Source organism: Salmo trutta, chromosome 26 (assembly GCF_901001165.1).
Source record: "Salmo trutta chromosome 26, fSalTru1.1, whole genome shotgun sequence".
In the NCBI taxonomy this organism is placed as follows: Eukaryota; Metazoa; Chordata; class Actinopteri; order Salmoniformes; family Salmonidae; genus Salmo; species Salmo trutta.
Window position 1 is genome coordinate 44,660,728 of NC_042982.1, and position 6,625 is coordinate 44,667,352.

A 6,625-nucleotide genomic window follows, 5' to 3' on the forward strand; every position below is an offset into this window, starting at 1 on the left:
AGTATATCAGGTATTGATTATAACGTGACCTCATCAGTATATCAGGTATTGATTATAACGTGACCTCATCAGTATATCAGGTATTGATTTGGTATTGATTTTAACGTTACCTCATCAGTATATCAGGTATTGATTATAACGTTACCTCATCAGTATATCAGGTATTGATTATAACGTGACCTCATCAGTATATCAGGTATTGATTATAACGTGACCTCATCAGTATATCAGGTATTGATTTGGTATTAATTTTAACGTTACCTCATCAGTATATCAGGTATTGATATGGTATTGATTTTAACGTTACCTCATCAGTATATCAGGTATTGATATGGTATTGATTATAACGTTACCTCATCAGTATATCAGGTATTGATTATAATGTTACCTCATCAGTATATCAGGTATTGATTATAACGTGACCTCATCAGTATATCAGGTATTGATTATAACGTTACCTCATCAGTATATCAGGTATTGATTATAACGTGACCTCATCAGTATATCAGGTATTGATTATAACGTGACCTCATCAGTATATCAGGTATTGATATGGTATTGATTTTAACGTTACCTCATCAGTATATCAGGTATTGATATGGTATTGATTTTAACGTTACCTCATCAGTATATCAGGTATTGATATGGTATTGATTATAATGTTACCTCATCAGTATATCAGGTATTGATATGGTATTGATTTTAACGTTACCTCATCAGTATATCAGGTATTGATATGGTATTGATTATAACGTTACCTCATCAGTATATCAGGTATTGATTATAATGTTACCTCATCAGTATATCAGGTATTGATTATAACGTGACCTCAGTATATCAGGTATTGATTATAACGTTACCTCATCAGTATATCAGGTATTGATTATAATGTTACCTCATCAGTATATCAGGTATTGATTATAACGTGACCTCATCAGTATATCAGGTATTGATTATGTTACCTCATCAGTATATCAGGTATTGATTATAACGTTACCTCATCAGTATATCAGGTATTGATATGGTATTGATTATAACGTGACCTCATCAGTATATCAGGTATTGATTATAACGTTACCTCATCAGTATATCAGGTATTGATTATAACGTGACCTCATCAGAATAGCAGGTATTGATTATGGTATTGATTATAACGTGACCTCATCAGTATATCAGGTATTGATTATAACGTTACCTCATCAGTATATCAGGTATTGATTATAACGTGACCTCATCAGTATATCAGGTATTGATTATAACGTTACCTCATCAGAATAGCAGGTATTGATATGGTATTGATTATAACGTTACCTCATCAGTATATCAGGTATTGATTATAACGTTACCTCATCAGTATATCAGGTATTTATATGGTATTGATTATAACGTGACCTCATCAGTATATCAGGTATTGATTATAACGTTACCTCATCAGTATATCAGGTATTGATTATAACGTTACCTCATCAGAATAGCAGGTATTGATATGGTATTGATTATAACGTTACCTCATCAGTATATCAGGTATTGATTATAACGTTACCTCATCAGTATATCAGGTATTTATATGGTATTGATTATAACGTGACCTCATCAGTATATCAGGTATTGATATGGGTGTGTCCATGTTTACTATTAGCATAGCGTGCGGAATGTCATTCACCTATCAAATTCAGCCAATGAGCAGGGCCCACAAAGGCAATTCCACCCGCTTCCTGATTAACCTATGGGATCACTCATACAATAATCACTTCACAGTCAACCGACCTCGGAGACGAGGCCTACCCCAAACTATTCAATACAATTCCATTCCGTATTCTGTCTCTGAGTACAGGCTTAACTGGTGAATGAGAACAGTCTATATTTGTGGCCTAGTTTCAAGTTTTATTAGTTGTATATGAACAGGATACACATGTTATACACCGTCCAACCAAATGCTTGCGTGCAGGTTCCTTCTGGACAACGCATCAACAATAAGAATGAATAAAGTATAACAATAGGAACATAAAGTAAATGTCTCAGTAGAATAGAATAAACATTTTAGCATCAGTATAATACAGGAAGGCACAGTTTATAGTCCCAATATTTACACACATGTATCAGGGAAAGAGGGGATTGAGGGGTAAGTATTTAAGTGGTGCAGCATTAGCAACCATAAGAGTCTGGTAGCAACAGTTGTGATGTGTGTGTAGCATTACATTTTTTACATTTTAGTCATTTAGCAGACGCTCTTATCCAGAGCGACTTACAGTAGTGAATGCATACATTTCATAAAAAAAATTTTTTCCCGTACTGGTCCCCCGTGGGAATCGAACCCACAACCCTGGCGTTGCAAACACCATGCTCTACCAACTGAGCCACACGGGCTCAGCATGAATGTGTGTAGGTGGATAGATGTGTGTGTGTGTGCTGTATATCTGTGTGTAGGTGGATAGATGTGTGTGTGTGTGTGTGTGCTGTATATCTGTGTGTAGGTGGATAGATGTGTGTGTGTGTGTGTGTGTGCTGTATATCTGTGTGTAGGTGGATAGATGTGTGTGTGTGTGTGTGTGTGTGTGTGTGTGCTGTATATCTGTGTGTAGGTGGATAGATGTGTGTGTGTGTGTGTGTGTGCTGTATATCTGTGTGTAGGTGGATAGATGTGTGTGTGTGTGTGTGTGCTGTATATCTGTGTGTAGGTGGATAGATGTGTGTGTGTGTGTGTGTGTGTGTGTGCTGTATATCTGTGTGTAGGTGGATAGATGTGTGTGTGTGTGTGTGTGCTGTATATCTGTGTGTAGGTGGATAGATGTGTGTGTGTGTGTGTGCTGTATATCTGTGTGTAGGTGGATAGATGTGTGTGTGTGTGTGCTGTATATCTGTGTGTAGGTGGATAGATGTGTGTGTGTGTGTGCTGTATATCTGTGTGTAGGTGGATAGATGTGTGTGTGTGCTGTATATCTGTGTGTAGGTGGATAGATGTGTGTGTGTGTGTGCTGTATATCTGTGTGTAGGTGGATAGATGTGTGTGTGTGTGTGCTGTATATCTGTGTGTAGGTGGATAGATGTGTGTGTGTGTGCTGTATATCTGTGTGTAGGTGGATAGATGTGTGTGTGTGCTGTATATCTGTGTGTAGGTGGATGGATGTGTGTGTGTGCTGTATATCTGTGTGTAGGTGGATGGATGTGTGTGTGCTGTATATCTGTGTGTAGGTGGATGGATGTGTGTGTGCTGTATATCTGTGTGCTGTATATCTGTGTGTAGGTGGATGGATGTGTGTGTGTGTACTGTATATCTGTGTGTAGGTGTATGGATGTGTGTGTGTGTGTACTGTATATCTGTGTGTAGGTGTATGGATGTGTGTGTACTGTATATCTGTGTGTAGGTGTATGGATGTGTGTGTGTGTGTGTGTACTGTATATCTGTGTGTAGGTGTATGGATGTGTGTGTGTGTGTGTGTACTGTATATCTGTGTGTAGGTGGATGGATGTGTGTGTGTGTGTACTGTATATCTGTGTGTAGGTGGATGGATGTGTGTGTGTGTGTGTGTGTGTATGTACTGTATATCTGTGTGTAGGTGTATGGATGTGTGTGTGTACTGTATATCTGTGAGCTCTGAAACCAGATCCTATACATGCCAGATCTGTGCATGGGGGGGAGGGGGAGAGAGGGGGGAGGTCATGTTGTGGAGGGATTTCAACATGCGCGTGTTCATTGAAGCTAGGTACTTAAGTACTGGTATCTTACCCTCATACTTTGGTATTTGTTTTGGGAGTAACACCATGAGAGAGGAATGAAGGCTAAATCATCCAGGAGACATCTTCTGGTCTGTGTCCCAAATGGCACCCTATTCCCTAGAGAGAGCACACTACTATTGACCAGTCCTACGGTAGCGCATCACATCCTGGCCAAAACAAACCGTCGGAACAGAGAGGAATAAGGTTGGAAAGCTTTTCTCTCCCGTTGTGTTTGTTTGTTTGTTGGTTTAGTTGGGAGCAGTTTAGCATTTGTTACTTATTCAAATCATATTTATGAACTCAATGACCATTCAGTTTGTCAAGGGCCTCATTGAGATTGACTTTTTTTACATCATATTCTGTGTGGAGAATCTAATTTAACCTTTTCCACACCTTCATAGACAAATAATTTACAGCAAAACAGAACATAATTGGAGAGCAGCATTGGTGTGAGGAGAGTGACATGCCGATTGCTTATCGGTTCCTGTGTGGTATGAGAGCATCAGTGGTGAGACTTGAGCCATAGTTCAGAAGTCATATCTGATACCATCAATAGGATTACACGTGCATCCGCTTACGTGCGTATTGGAGAGACTTGTTGACACCTTATCATTTCATAAATTACAAGTGATTTCCCCCAAATGGTTTTCATATAACCAGTTTAAGCAGGAAATTGGCAAGTCATTTGGAAACTCCAAAGTAAAGACCGGGAAAATAAGTAAAGGGATGAAAAAAAAATCAATAAATCTGCAAATGTCATGGAAGAAGCTGAACACATGATCAAATAAAAGAATGTCTCCATTATCCCCACAAGGGGCCTCATTTATAAACACATGTTCTTAGATTTATACTTGGTCGTAAGATCATTTCCGACAGAGTGCTTTCGTTTCATTCATACTGAGCATCAAAAGAAAAACCCTTAGGCAGCTTCTAAAGAGGCCCATTTGTAACTTACGCACCTGTGATCTATATAAAATCTCTAATTAACGACACCTTACAAAATCAGGGATTTCCCTTTTATAGAACGCTAGCACAAAACGAGGGTTTAGACAGGAATAGCCAGGGTCCGAAAGACGAGATTACGGCGACGCTAGGAAGAGATTGAAGACAGGCAACACGTATTATTCGGTGGACTAAATAGTCAAAGAAAAGACAAAAACAGGTATCTTTGTGAGTGTGTCGCCGCTGCAGTGAACGAAGTGGAGCAGCGAGACAGAAACTGGCTGATGTGAAAAATGAAAAAAAAAAAAAAATGGTCTGACCTTAAAATGCAAGGGGAAAATATAGTCATACATAACCAGCAGGGAAAATCACTTACATCAAGTCTAGACTTTCAGTAGCGATACGATCATTTCCAGGTCAAAGTAAGGTTTTATAAAAACTACTACTTACAGGTGCTTTTCTGCGTAAATCATACTTAAGATCGAAAATCCGTTTTATAAAATGAGTTCACAGGAGCCTTCTGTCAGAATGGAAGTATGGACGTCTAGAAGAAGGAAACAACGCCCCCCCTCTGGTTCACAGCAGGCATTACACCTCGGTGTACAAAAGGGTTATTCAGTATTATGGACGAGTTAGAATGGGTAGCACTGGCATCAGACGACATATTCTGCATCCCAAATGGCACCCTATTACCTATGTAGTGCACTACTTCTGACCGGGGGTTGTACATCCTCATAATGGGACCCAGGAGCTAAAACAGAACCAAAAGAATGACAGCTTCATCCAGATTTATTAAAACATCATTGTCTTCTCAATGACAAAGCATTTTATCATATTGTTTCTGTATAAAAACAGGCCTATAAAGACTCTCTTAATAGATACAAGTTGAAGGAACCAGATTCAGGTCACACAGTCGATTGTCATTTGCACTGGGGGATATCAGCACTGTCGCGTCACTGACATTAAAGCCCGCTCGTAAAGAGAGAGATTGTGAGTTTCGCCAATATAACCCAGGGACCTATTCAATCCACATCACAGAAGATTAGCTTTACGTCATGGTTACAATGTAAAAAGGAATGTTTCTGTGTTAGCGGAGAGTCCATTCACGGTAAACGCTGCTCCTGTCGCTCTATCGGAAATTACATTTTTATCAGTCGATGTGTAACGCTTGAATAGAGGCCCCTAAACTAACTGCTGTAAACATACTGTATCTGCAAGGCGCCAATATGATGCCGTTTTTCTACAATGTCTGTTTACCAAATGATAACCTATCCCCAACACAGTGTTCCCCCTATGGATCCTGATCACGCCCTGGTCCCTCCCATACGGGCCTTGGTCCCCCCCCAGGCCCTGGTCCCCCCCCCCCCCCTTACGGGCCCTGGTCAAAAGGTAATGCACTATATAGGGAATAATTTAGGATGCATATGACATCACTGACATCCATAGAAAGGTAATGGAGGTTGTCTGTCATGTTTCCTGTTATAGAACAAATATATATGTTTACAGCTGCACATGGACAGAGAGTTAATGAACGACAGACATGCGTAAGTAAGCACTTTAACAGGTCCCTACTCCCCCTTCTGAGTCAATAATGACGTGTGTGTGTATCATTTCCTATCAGATAATTAGCTCATCACGGGTGAGGTGACTTGATACACAGCAGCTAGTGAGAATAGACAGGCAATACAATAATGAACGAACAACAAAAGCACATCAATACAAGCAGCACAGTACTGTATGAAACAGCTTGGCTAAATAACCTTTTGACCTTCTGAGAGTGACAAAATATGGAATCTACCATTTGCAGTTAGTTGGTGACCATTTAGTTAGTTAGTTAGTGTCCATTTTGTCTTTAACTGCCATCAGTGAGTTGTTTTGCCCCTGTCTGTTTGGTCTCCTGTTCTGTGCTCGTGTGGCGTAACAGCATCGATAGGACCAGTGTTAAAGGGCGTCCAATAACATCAAA